The sequence below is a fragment of the Pinus tabuliformis genome, chromosome 3_2 (assembly GCF_031772625.1).
Source record: "Pinus tabuliformis cultivar Carrire ecotype Pingquan chromosome 3_2, CPIR1, whole genome shotgun sequence".
NCBI classification, from domain to species: domain Eukaryota; kingdom Viridiplantae; phylum Streptophyta; class Pinopsida; order Pinales; family Pinaceae; genus Pinus; species Pinus tabuliformis.
Genome location: NC_142302.1, coordinates 309,036,009 through 309,051,192, shown reverse-complemented (window position 1 = coordinate 309,051,192; position 15,184 = coordinate 309,036,009). Strand labels below are relative to the sequence as shown.

At 34.8% G+C, this 15,184-nt stretch overlaps 1 pseudogene; it reads left to right on the top strand.

Annotated features, from left to right (window-relative positions):
* The first annotated feature begins 13,017 nt into the window (after positions 1–13,017).
* LOC149180787 (uncharacterized) overlaps positions 13,018–15,184 on the top strand; it is a 66,502-nt pseudogene continuing 64,335 nt past the window's right edge.

Here is a 15,184-nt window from a genome sequence, read left to right as displayed (position 1 = left end):
AGAAAAAGGAACAAGAAAAAAGAGAAAGATGAAAGGCACCTATGTTTCATTTATTCTAACAATATTGTAGGTGCAACAGGATTCCAATAGCAGTCAAAGAAGGTTAGGATCAAGGCCTCAACACTCACCTTCAAGACCTTCAATCAGCCAATCTGCATCCATTCCACTCATTTCCTCACCTTTTCCAATCTTCTTTTGTCATTTCCAAGTCCTTCTCAAACGTTTCTACCAGTGTCATGGAATTTTATAGGAAAGTCCTTGTATTGCTACAAGAAGTTGTCAAGCATATGAAGGAGGGGTATATTTGAATTTTTTTAACCTGAGGGTGAGAGAGGAAGCCTATGGAAGCCCTAAGCACCTATCCACTCGATCATCTTTCAGTTTTTCACCATTTTCTGCCTCACCATCCATCAAAAACTCAATACTCCACCTCTTTTTTACCCATTACCATTAAAGGAAGACTCGCCAACCACCACTAGAAATTTCACTATGAATTATCAAAAAAAATTAAGGCCACACAAAGAGAAAATTATGATGTTGAGGGGCCTATGTGGCTACTACAAGAAGACACGCAATCCTGTAGTAACCTACATAAACCCTACAAGATTGAATTTGCGGCACTAGTATAAGGACTTTGAAGACCAAATCACTTCAGGAGGCTTAGAAAATAAGTCTGAGAAACTACAGGGTTTCCTGTAGGTAGTTACAAAACCTTAATCATTAGGAAGTAGCAACACCAGGTTAGCTACAACACCAATACTCTTAAAACCTGGACTAGGAAAATTCCATCAGTGATAAAAAACTACAAAATTCCTCCAAAGGAAATGAAGAGACTACTAAAGCTTACATATTACACCACCAACCATTTTAGGACCATCAGGAGGAATTCCAACAGTCACATCAAAATTCCAACAGTTAAATCACCAGCTCCAGCATCACCTGCAAAAGCACAACCAGGTAAGGCCCATATATGCAAAGCTCTAAACCTCTCTTACGAACTCATATTAGCTTAAAAAGTATTATCAATGAATAGAGGAAGAGGTTTTATGGGCCAATTTTGATTTATTAGTCTCAACCTCCTTTAGTAGCGAACTTCAGTCATCTCCTACATCAACCACACATGTGGAGGAAAAAGGTGAATGTGGAAGATAAAACTCAAAGAAGTGGGCCAACATGCCTACTCATCACAAAGTGTGGTGTGCGAAGGTGGTAGGTGTAGGCCAGCTCACACAACGTGATGATCCCATCCACTCAACCACCAACCACATAAGTTGGACCCCTGAGCCTCATGTTGCATAGAAAAGTATATTTTAAAGCCAAGAGAAGTCCTTTATTGCCACTAGAAGATGAGTTAGCTGAGATACCTCTGTCAGAGACCACTACAGGAAAGTTATAGGATCTGCACACCTCTTCTACAAGGAAGCTATAGGGTTCTACAGGAAGCCTAATGTTTCACATTATTGACAACCAAACCTAAGGAATTGAGGACAACCATCAGGAAAGGGGTAAATACAAATTATCTTTGCTATCAATTGGTGTAAGGGCTTGAAGAACCCTTCAAATTATTAGAAGAATATCCTGTAGTTGCCACAACTTTAATTTCATTCAAGAAGAAGTGTCAAGTATTTTTGTGATGAGCATGATAAGATAAAGGAATGAAAGTGTGTCTAGCTGCATTTTGAATTTTTCTCTCTCATTAGCATTATAAAAAGACTATACATTTTGTTTACGTCTCAATAACCTCAATTGCACAGGAAATTTCATAATCTCATAGCAAAGAAGAGAAATTCCTTGTCCCTCTCTAGTAAAAATTGTATTGAGACCATGGGGGGAGGTTTCGAAGATAGGGAACCCATAGAACCCTCCAGAATTCATCAGCACCTTGATGTAAGATCATGAGTGGTTAGGGATTTTTTTTAAATTCAAGGGCTTTGATGATGAAATCTCCCAACGTTTTCCTTGAACCTCCAGCAACAATGGGTACATGATTCCTTCACCATAGTAAGAGGCCTCATCATTCACTTAAATGAGGAAATTTTCAGCAGGGTCATCACACTTCCCATGGGGGTGATGTGGAGCAAAGAGGAACGAACTAAGGCCATCACAACAAAGAAAAATTTCTTCCCTCAAGACAAACAGCCCATAGAGAAAAATAATGGTGTAAGAAGAGAGATTGTGCCCTATCATTTGGATGAAGTAGCCTACCATTTCCTAAAATATATCTCATGTGAAGGGAGACTCGGTATTGTTTATGCATACCAATTCAGGATACTTTATTAACCCGGATTTCAAATGAATTTTCTTATCCTATAAAAGTTGAGCATCTCTCATTTCCTTCTTCATTCAATCATGAAATGAGCTAGATGGTCAAAGGAGGGAAGCATCAGTACCTAGCACACCATGGGCTAATAAAATTGATAGTCATGGATGCTTTAGAAGGTCTCGTAAACCCTGTGCCTTGGTTTGATTTTGTAAATATGGATAGAGAGGCTTTCTTAGAGACCCAAGCACAAGACCAACTAGGAATCGAAGGAGAAACAACAGAGGGAGAATTTGAGGGAGAGGAAGCTAAAATTAAATAAGAGGAATCAAAAGGAAAACCAAAATAAGAAGAAGAAGAGAACACTCAGACACAAATTCAGACAGAAATATAAATGAAAGTGCCTAAAGAGGAGCTAACCAAGCCTAGTGTAACATACATAGAATGACAGAAGACCCAAGAGACCAATGAAACATCATCCATGCCACCAAAGAATAGAAGAATAGAGGAGAAGGAAAGCACTCCATAGGGGAACATAGAGGAGGAAATTGTTTCCACCTTGGCAACATTAATTACCCCAACCAAACCAAAGGGAAGGAGACCAATACAAGCCCCTAAGTACTTCATAAGGAGATAAAGAAATAGAATAAGGTATGGGAAGCCTCAGCCACCCTCTCCAACTACCATCACCATTGAGAATAAGTCAGCCATCAGGAGGAGGAATCCAATAAGGACAAGAAGTAATCAGATAAATAACCTCCATGAAAATAAAAATAAAACAACCATAGATCCTACAGAAAAGATTGAGTACCAAGGGAACCAATATCCCAAAACTTCCATAAAGCTACAGGAAAGACCTATAAAGCTACAGGAAGGATCTATAGAGCTACAAGAAGGGTCTGTAAATATAGGAATAATTTGCAGAGCTACATGAGGAAACAAAGAAGCTACAAGAAGGATTTGTAGAGATATAGGAAGAAATGAAGGAGCTATAGGAAGGTATTGTGAAACTACAGGAAGAAACTATGCAGCTATAGGAAAAGATAAAATAGCTACAGGAAGGGACTATGGAGCTACAGGAACAAAATCTTGACTTATAGGAGCTAGATCCCCAACTAGACCTCAGATCTTACTATGCCTGAACCGAGGCAAGAAAGATACTCCCTACTCACCTTGCATTCCAACTTTCTTTAAACTAGAAAAGGAGAGGGGTATAACCCACAATTGAATGCAGATTATCAAATCAAAAGGAGTTGAAGATGTGTGTATCATGGAGGAGAAAATGAAGAATATGTGGGAAGAGATGGTTGATCTCAGGTTTCAGGAATCCAATATAAGAGACCACCTACAAAAGGATAATAAAACACTTAAATCCTAGCTATAGGAAAAGGAGGAATAGCTCGCCACCATGGCTCGTTTGTCTATGGAATCCATACACTGTAGGCATCCACAAAAAACATATTCTATCTTCCTTAAAGACCAATGGTGTCAATTTCATATTAGAGCATTGGCCAACCAAGGCTCCCTTCCTTTCCAAGACATCAAAAAATAATTGATTTCTATCGTAGGTGTAGCATTGAAGATAAGGCTAAGATGGAAGAATTTTATATGCATAATTTAATATTTCCTTATATGAATTATTGGGACCCAAAATATCAGCTAGGATATGTGCAACTAATGGCCTTAGCCTCCTCATTAACCCATGAAGAGACGAAGGTAGAGAAAATCAAAAGAATCTTGGTTAAAGAGAAAGAAGAGCCTCAGTTTGGTTAGAGCAGAATTGAAAGCCCCTCGTCTCATCGTTGCTAACCATATGCTCATAGAAAAATATCCAAATTTGGCATTTGTCTACAAAGAAAAACAAGAGTAGGCAATCCTTCATTTTGAAGACTCCTTCAGATTGTTCGGAGAAGAGAGCATGCAAGTATGTCAACGAAGGTGGCATACCTTGCCACATAGTTTGAGAATAAAGGAATAGAATTCACCAGAGAGCTTAAGGAATTCTTTGGCTAGAACACCTATGTATAAAAGAATAGTCTAGAGATTGAGAGTCAACTAGATTGGACTTAAGTTAAACCCTCCTTTATTATTGGGATTATATTAGAATAAGTACTAGGAAGAGGAAAACAGAGAATGGGCTGAGATTTAAAAGAGTGTAGGAGTTCACCCAGAAGAGGCCACCCCTTTTGAGACAGCTTAGGATGTCCGGGAGGTCACCAAGGCATTGGATGAAGTGCAACTAGTGACTAGGTTTCTAAAAGGATGAGAAAAATTTTTAGTAAGGGGGTATGATGGGCCTCCCAAGTAGGTATAATTGAAGGTCCATATGACCATTCTTTGGCATGTTTAAACCTCTCCTTCAACATTTGATAATGTAGTTTTCAAGTTATCATGTGTTCCTAGGAAGGTTAGGAGATATTTTATATATCCTATGGCCTAATGCATTAAATATGTAGGGCATTGAAGAATTATTATGTAGACCATGTTGGAGACTAGCAAGAGAGAATCATGGAGGATTGTTCCTTGCTACAGGCTAATCACAACTCGATTGACTCATGAATAACTACTACCTCTTTGTGGTTGCACGTACACCAAGGGACCAAATCCACTTTTTTAGGAGTTTTGGAGGGAAGAAATCCTCCCTTCAAGGAGGCTACCCCTCACCCACTTTTTGTATAAATAAGAGAGCCTAGTAGCTCAATAGGGATTCAAATTCTAAAGGAAAGATAGTGATTATCAGAGAAGGAGACTTATACTTATTATTTTAGTTGGTATGTTGCATGTTTGAACACTCTTGAGGAACTTAATGAAAATAATTATTTTATTCTTAGGCTGAGTTGCTTCAAGGGACCTAAGTCTCCTTAGGTTTGGACCCAACCTAGGTGCTCAAGCCCCTTCCTTTCTACATTTTTTTCCATGCATTTAGTCTAATTGTGATTTTTCTACAAAACTTGTTGATGAGAAAAGCATTGTCCTTGCAGGTTGATAAGTGAGATCCTTATTGAAGCTTGGTTGTGTACCTTGTGATGATAAGCACCAAAAAAATTATTCCTTTATTAAATTTGTAGTTCTCTTTCTAAATTCAACTCATCATGTTCATTATCATTTTGTTTTATGTAATTAGTGGTTCGATAGTTGATTAATCATCTTGTTTTTATCAATTGAATATGTACTTTGCTTGTAGGTGGAATACATTGGTTCATAGAGTATATTAACATATCTTTTCATACATTAGCATCACCTTTCTCTTTACTTCTCCTCATTTTTGCAAATTGTCTATATATTGAAAACTACCTCACCAAGCTATAGGAAATTTCTAATTTCATTTCTTCCCTACACAAGTTAGTTCATTGAGTGAGCCTGAGCTTAGTAAGGTATTTTGCATCCTTCTATAGCCTTCCACCACCTTTATCCCTCTTCAAATAATTCCTAGATCCCATAAGATTGCTCTTCAATGCTTTCCTATAGAAAAACAGACATCCTATAACAATCCTATAGCAGTACACAGATTTCCTTAAACCACTTCCAGAATTGCATCCAATGTTTGTCCTTCATTTCTCATCACTCCACAACGTCATTTAAGCCTTGAATATGGATTTGATAAGACCATATACCCCCTAAGCACTTCACTTTCATAGTTGTAGTATCATTTCTACAACTAGGTTATATTTCTTTTGTTTTTTGTTAGATAGCACGAGAGTGATTGACCTTCAACATTCTTGAGAATTCACTTTGTCTTCTTGGAAGCATAATAAAATTTACTTTAGTCATTTTTTTTCCTGCAATAGAATAGGTTTATTTTCTGTAAAATAGATTAGTGTTTCATTTTTTCACTTACTTTCTACAAAATAGATTAAGATTTCATTCTTTCATTTACTTTCTGCAAAATAGATTAGGGTTTCATTATGTCATTTACTTTCTGCAAAATAGATTAGGATTTATTTATGTCATTTGCTTTCATGTAATCATATTAGGGTTTCCTTTATGTCATTTAATTATTTGCAATAGAATAGGCTCTATTTCAGTCATTCCTCTTCTTGCAAAGTTAAGATAGGTTTGTTTTCCATCTACTAAACCTTTCAAGTATTTTCCCTATAACATAATGGTCTGTGTGGATCTTCATTCACTTCATTGCATCACATCAGCCTAAGTAGAACATTACCTATTGTACATATAGTATTGATACCTCTTTTGTACAAACTCTAGATTGATAATTAAAGTTGGTAACCTTGGGAGTTGCAAACATTCTTGTTGTAATACTAGGGCTCATCACATTCCATCCACAGACAGAGGGGCAGACATAAGTAGTCAATAGGACTTTGGTGCAGCTTCTAAGGGGATACAACCAGAAGCATCCGAAAATCTGGGATGAAAGTTTGGTATATATACAAGATTCATACAACAAAGCAATCCATACTTCTAGAGGAAAGTCCCCCATTTGAAACTTGTTTTGGATATTTGTTCCTTCACCTTTGGACATTGCATATGGGAAGCAAAGAGGATTATAATGGACCTCTTCTAACACAATTTTTTTTTTAAGGAAATGACTAACTATTTAGAAACATAAATCCCTTACTCTTATTCTCTTTTTCTCTAGGGAATCCTTACTTCGATAAACTATATAAATGTCTTTTTTTTTATAATAGATAGAAAAAAAAATTGTAACAATAACTTGTCACCCATTCATTCTATCTTTTCCTCTAATATTGTATTTTTGTTTCTCATTTTCCTATTATGATTTTTATTTGTATTCCCTAAACTCTTATTCATTGATAATCTCATTTTAGTATATTTTGTATTCTATAATAAAAAGTTTTTCCTTCTTTAAAAGATTGATCTATTAAATTTTGACTTCTACATTAATACTTTGAATTTCTTTTTTGAATTTGCTCTATAAATCCTATATCCATTTAACACTTCACTAATAAACATTGTATTAAAATATTGTATTTTATATGTTGTTAGATCAATTAACTAAAAGTATGCTTTTGATTCCTAACATACTTGTATTTATATATAATATTTCTCTCTTTTCCTCCTAATAAGGTTATAGCACGACCTTAGACATGTTAGTAATTTCAACCACAACCTTTGTTTCTTGTCAATATCTGAACGTATTATCATATGTCAACTATATCAAATCTTTATCGTGCCAGTGAACTTTGGAGTGCTTGTCAATATCTGAACGTAGTATCATATGTCAACTATATCAAATCTTTATCGTGCCAGTGAACTTTGGAGTGCATTGCGTTCACCAACCTATTAATATCTACATTTCTCAAACCTTCATTTCAATGTGTTATATATATATATAGATAGATATCATGGTTCATATGGTTGGAACTCGATGAAGAATGTTTATATGAGTTCTCTAAATCGTTCCATGTGTCTATGTGTCACCTTTTTACGCCTACATGAGTATCTCTTAAACCTACCGAAATGACGGTTGTGATGCAATATTTTTAATCAACAATGAATAGATGATTAGGGGTTTTGTCCAACCGTCTCTTGTTTTTTCATTCATCCTTTGTTTGCACTCTGCGATTTTCATTCATGATATAACACTCTTGGTGTTGGATTTATCAAGTATTTACCTATTACATTCAAGTTATTTCTCTGCTAAGTGGTTCTATGGATCCTTGACCGTCGTCCATGAAAAACATTTATCAGGTTTTTAGTTTTTTTAATGATATAACACTCTTGGTATTGGATTTATCAGGTATTTACGGTATTTACTATTACATTCAAGTTATTTTTCTGCTAAGTGGTTTTTATGGATTCTTGACCGTCGTCCATGAAAAACATTCTAGAGTTTGTCAATGAAATAATGAGTAATTTCTCATTCTAAGCACTAGATTTCCCATTTTCTCAGGTAATCTTTTGACATAAAACCCTTCCGTAATCGTTGTACATTTATTTTTTCAAGACACATATTTTTGCATATTTAAATTATAATTGTTTGGAATTGTTTACAGCTTTCCTAGATTTAATTATTCATAGGAGAGGACATTGAAAATCCAGTGTCTCGTAGTCTTAATGTTCTGTTGAGCGGTGTACCATCCTTCAGGTAATGTACACAAAATTTCTTGTGAAAATTATTGTTTCCTATGTAATTCTTTTTGTGGTTTTTACCCATATCGTTTTTGTCCTTCTAACCTCGAGGTTAGAAATTTATTAGACTTTTATGCAATGGGTGACTGTATCTTGTTTATTTAAATTAGGGTCTTTCTTTCGTGCTTTTTGTATCCTAAAATATGTTTGGGGCCACGGCCAAAGACTTGCTTCGGCTTTGCCTTTCATTCTATGGTTAGGCTCTGTCAACTTATACTTAAAATCGAATTTTATCATTTCATATTTAAATTTAACTTTGTCGTTTTATGTTTGAGTTCAAATTTTCCATTTCATACGCTAACCCTTAGGGATATCGAGGGTATTCCTATTGTTTCTTTAAATAATTATGGCTCTGAGTATAAGCTTCAATACTCCATGTATTTGCATACTTCCTAACCCTTAGGGTTATCGAAGGTATTCCTATTGTTTCTTTAAATAATTATGGCTCTGAGTATAAGCTTCAATACTCCATGTATTTGCATACTTCCTAGGTTAATTCCTTCTTTTTAATTTTTTACAAATTTTTAATGTTATTCCCTTATATATTTTGTAATCCATGTGAAAGGCTAGGTTTTGTACTCTGGACTCTACTTAAGTAAAAAAAATTGTCTTTAACAATTTTTTGGTAACTTCTTTAATGTTGCTCTTGTATATAAATATATAAATTTTAACATAATATATGTTTTTGGCACATCTTTGCATGTATTAATGGCTTGCAAAAAATTTATTCTCGTTCATGAGAGCTCATCAACTGTCGCTTACCAGAGTTCATCAACTGTAGCTTACCAGGTCAAAGATAGGAGATAGAGCACACAAAGAGGATTTGTGCATTGTAGTAGCCATAGGCCATAGGCCATACTTCTTTGTACACGCAAACGTTTTTTATTATTCAGAGAAAGAGAGTAGAGTGGTCTCACCTTCCAACTGGGTTTTTCTCTTGAAAGGGTTTCCTGGGTCATATCTTGTATTAGATGTTCCCAGGTCATATCTTTTGTTAAATGTGTGTGTGAGCTTTTATTTCATTTTTCTCTATTTCTACATAATTTTAATTCGCATGAATACACGTTAACAGTAATCTACATATTTATAAATCTAAAGAGAAATAAAACAATAATAGTGTAGATCTTGGATAATTTTAATTCGAATGAATACACTATTAACAATAATCTACATATCTATAAATCTAAAGAGAAATAAAATTATAATAGTGTAGATCTTGGACTTTTAAGTATATTTTATAAGATATGTTGTGACGAACTGTCTAGTGGAATATCCATAGCAGTTTACGAATCATATTAGGTAGATATTGTGCATCAAAATAACTCTGAATTATACAAGTGTTCTTATGGAAAAAGGGGAAGGGGACATAAAACTAATTAGAAAATTTAATCCAAGTATAGTTTAACCTCATTAAGTAAGGAGGGTGGTGTATGAAATTAAAGAACAATCATTTGAAATTAGAGAAAATTAGTTTCATGAGAGAACCTCCATGTGGCAGAAGCACAACACAAGATCCCCATCCAAGAGTTCAACTTGAGATAAACTCAGGTGTAGTTGGGAAAAAAATCTAAGACCTACCAATTTACTTTAGTAATGAACATGGCATAAGGAATATAAAAGGGGGATCAAGAGATAACTAGGAGAAAAAATAGGGAGTCATGTTGGGATGAGGGAAATTATGCTTTTTAATTGAAATTTTAAATAAATAACTTAGGAGAACCTTGCTGATAGGCTGACACATGGATGGGTGAATGATCAAACTTTTATATTAATAAAAATAATTGTATTTAAGTGAAGTGACAAGTGTCACCTATGAAACCTCCTAAACCAAAAGGAGTAAGCTATGGGAGAGGGAGCACTTTTTTCCCTACTGTTGGATGAATTACATAAAGTTATTGTCATAGTGACTTTTGTGTCTACAGTGAGTTTCGTGTAGTGCAAGTCATTAGAGAGTGAATTTTTGAGCAAGGAGTGTTGTCCTTCACTGCCTGGTATTCTTCCTCTATTTTATATCCCCATTATAGCTTAGGGGTCTGTGGAGAAAAAGAGTACCCAAGGAGTAGTCTGGGAGATTAACCAGTGAGTTAGAAATGTTTGGTTGGTATGTGACATCCATCACATGTGTACACACATCCCATGTGTACATAGACAACAACAAGGAAGCGCAAGAACCAACGGAGCTAAGAACAAGACTCAACCCCTTGGTGCATGATATCTTGGGTTCTTGTAAAGTTCTCTTACATGCTTATTTATTGTACATAACTATTAGATTGTAAAAGTGAAGGAATGATATTTGAGTTGTCAATTTATGGATTATTGATGTATGTACCTTAAAATTATTATATGCTTCTCATGTTTGATGTACCTTGATTTGTATGTGATTCTCATATTAGATGTTGTTAATAGATGAATGTTTTTAAAAGGAAATATTTATATTACATGATTACTTGCAATACAGTAACTTAGATTGTGCATCTTATTTCGTAAATAAAAAATTGAGTATGGCTTCCTACATCTAAATAACTTGTTTTTATTGTGCCTCTTATCTTGTAAATAAAAATTTGAGTATGGTTTCTTACATCTAAATAACTTGTTGATATTATCTTGTGTTGGGTATAATATAATATTAAAAAAAAGCGTCCTAAGGAAGGTCTCTACGCTTGGTATCAAAGCATTGTTACAATACTAGGACCAATGAGTCTTCATGTTCCAATTAATTAAATTGATATATAATACTACATATAAATTATTATAGTATATATATATATATATACACCAATGAGACACAAACACCATTATTATTTTTAATAGTAGATGATTTGTTGATGTTATTCAAAGATGAAATATATGGATTCCTTTCTGATTTTCTTAGCCTCTAATCGAGGTACATCCATCTAATACTTCCAAAGTTTCATGTCAATAATGTCCTTGTAGGTTACCATGACATTAAACCTCTCTCACCTTCTATTTCCATTAGTCCCACCATAAGGAGTAGAAATATGATCCCACTTTTGATAACATCTCCAAAATGCCAAATTGAAAACGGATGTGAGCATTATTTGTATTAAAATTCACCCATACAACAGTATTTTCATTCCATAGTTCATGAAAAGGCCTGATATTATCATTCAAACTACGACAATCTAAATAATCAAGATCACAATTCTGTAGGTTTAAGGTTCCACGTTCCTTTCTGAATTTGTCTGCCAACATGTATTTAGACTTTCAATGGATAGTAAATACCATGAGGCACCTAAAACATGGCTAGTTGTGATGTAGAGTAGTAGGTTGTATGCAACTCCAACACATGTAGTCTTGGTCACAAACCCTATATTTCTAACAATTTAGGAATTCAAACGAAAGATCAAATATAACCTAGGAAGATACTAAATGAGAACAATCAAATATAGGGCATTCATTGAGCGATAAACACTTGAGTTATGTGAAGCTAATATCCAAATGGAAAACTGGGAAATGGGAAAAGTTTCTAGAATATATAAAAGTACCCACCCCTTTAAATATCTCCACGCAATTTGTTTAAGATCCACAACAAGTTCACCAGTTGTGGATATGGAGTAATAATAATACAGAATAAAAATTGTTTATGCTAATTCATCAATGATGATTACATAAATCAATAAGTGTGTGTGAGAATGTAGTCAACTCAACTATATTAGTAATTGATTGAGGTTCAGTTCTGCAAATGGAGAAACTACCTTCTCTATTCAAAATTCCAATTCTTCGTTGCTGACCCACTTTCTAGGAGTAGGACCTAATCGAGTGCATAGTAGTGTTAGGCATATCAATAGGAAACAAGAGGCATATGGTATAGGCTTGTACGTACAGAAGGATCATTTTATATAGACAAGTTCTTGTCCACATAAGTAATGAAAGAAAGTACACTAACTTCAAGAAACTATTAGGTTAAGTAGTTAGGTAGAGTAAATTCTCTGAGTTAAGAAGAGAAAGCCCTATCGGAAACTAGATATCACTGTTGTCAAGTTTGGAAGCTATGAAACTATGTTGAAGCATATCCAATTACTCGACCACGCGCAAATAATACACTAGTCGCAATTATATAGATCGATATAAATTCCAAAAAGCACCAAAGAATATAGTCCAGGTAGCAATCCATTCATCTAAGTGAGCCATTATTCTTGAGTTCTACTCAACTTTCACATTTTAGAAGATAACAACAAATTTATTGTTGTTGTACAGTTGCATTACAAAAAAATCATGAACTCTTGATCTATCTCCAACCAACTAGCACTTAAAAGATTAGTCTCCTACAATTATTTCTATATTCAACAACATACCCTATGTCTAATCAGAGGTGATGGGTGGTAATCGACTGAAGGGTGAAATTTTCTCTAGCCATGGAAACTAATGAGTGATTGATAGTCGAAACATGTCCACTTGAATGAACTAATAGCTAGATGCTAAATAATAATAAATTGTGGAAGTATTCAACTCCAGATTTCACAGCTTGTGTAGTATAATTTGTCACTAGTATCAAAATTGTCACACTACGAACTTGCAGTTAACTCGGTTGCGCTCCATTTGAGACTATAGATAAACATAATGGAATAAGTCGATTGGAATTATATATCAATTGTATTTGGTAATAGGAGGTGTGATCACGAAATAATCGAAACAACTCAAAATATCCTCATCATTTACATGACTACTACTAGGATGAATTTGCATTCCATTCAAATCAGCTGAGAAATGAAAATTGTGATGATTTTTATCGTGAAATGGAATTATCCCTTTCATTATCATTGGAAGATCCTCCCATATAAGTGGGGGGCATTGAATATAGCAACCAAGGCATTTTTAGCATGTCATATGAGGATGAAAAATGTATTATGTTGCATTATGCACCTTATTGTTAATAATTATTTGGGTAAATAATTTTTCACACCATTAGTGGAGTAAGTAATCGCCCTTTTAGGGGATTGAAGAGATTTTGAGCTTATGGAACAAGGATAGGCATGAAGATATATGGGTTTGTACCTCCCAAGGTATCGTGAGAATATGGATTGCCTAATAAGCATGGAATTACATGTGAGGCTTAATTCATGAGCTTTGCCAACTCAAAATCAAAATTTTTTCAAATGGAAAAAATGTGTTCCTTAGTAGTGTGTGTGTGTCCCTTAAGTCTTCATGGGAGCAAAGACAACAAAGGAAATTATTCTAAATAATTGACAAAAGGTCTGATGCATCAGTGCTTCTACAGGGTATGTCCAAACATTCATGTAAGCTATGTCATGTTTAAGAGTTTCTTGGCAAATGTGTAGGTAGGTTTGTGTTAGGCACATGCTATATTCTATTCGTTGATTCTTTATCTGTTGGATAGAAGATCCATGTCAGTTATTTTCTTCAATTTGTTTCATAAATCCTTCAAATGTGAGAGTAGAAGGATTCGTTGTGAGGGCTTGGTGTGAAATAAGCATATTTATTTATTGTTCCAATTCTAGTATACATCAAAGGAAATGCACATGCCTAAGTGGATAGCCACAAGGTTAGAAAATTTCCTAAATGAATTTATTATGTTAAGTGGATTTGGCTTCATTGTGTTTTAATTCAGAGGACCTTAGTATGGAGTCTTGAATTTAAAAATACCATGTTTGATTTCAGGTTCAATAACAATGATCCATTTTAGGTAATGCTTGTTGAGGGACATAAGTTTATGTTTTGTATTTGATATGAAGTAATTCAAGATAATACTTTTAATATTAATAAGGTAATCTATCCAGATGTCATGTATTTTGAGAATATATATGGTTCACCTCTTTCTCCATTAAATTCATAAATAATAGTCTTGACAACATGATGGGTGGTTTCGGTAGGTCTTGCAAGTTACGGTTTCCGTTTATGTTGTAGCTATTATGGCTTAGGGTTTGCGAATGAGAGGGATGGGGGGTCTTGAGGATGAGCTATATTTTACTTTGAACCTTTATGAGAATGTTTCTATTTGATGGCACCACCTCAGCCTCCATTTATGGAACTTAAGACGACACCTATCACTTTAGACTCTAAGATTTTCTCTTCCCTTCCAACTCTAGATTCGGTTATGGTAGTTATGGAAGGGTTTTCCTATTCTTCTTCAGTAGTATCATTGGTGGCACAAAGAGAGGTACTTTCAAAATTAGAGGAATCATTTTTTACAGGGGTTCAGTATTTTGGTGGTTTAGTGAGCTCGGATCAACTTCTAGGCATTTTTTTGGTCCTTTCGATTTTGGAAGGGTTTTGAGGGACATGGTGGGTTTCTAATTTTGGATCAATCTTTGGGTATTGCTTTGATGTCTTTGCAGGAAAACCCAATTCATGGATTTCCCAATGACTTGGTTCAGTATGGCATAGTGGGATGTGGTTTAGAGGCATCCCCAATTTTTTTGGGGGGATTTTCATTTGGTGGTATTCTGAGATTAGTATGCTCAATGGGAAGGAGAGGGTTTCTCTAGGGGTTTTCTTGTCATTCCAAAAATTTCAGTGGTGGAGAGATTTAGGCTTTAATTACAGTGTGTGGATGGCTTTTTGGGAGCGGCTAGTGAAGGTGGTTAAGGTTTTGGTTACCATCCAAGCTCTGTAGGGGACATTGGTGGGGGTTTTCTGGGGGTGTAGTCAAGGTTTTTCTTCTCAAGGAACCTCATATAGTGGAATTGGTGAAGTCATGAGTAATTTATTTTTGTAAGAAGGATGTGAGGAGCACTATCATTTGGTGGAATCCATGTTAAATAGTCTTAGTCGGGATATATTGATGATATCAGATAAGAAACACAACAAAGTCAAGTGCACTAGGGTTAAAAA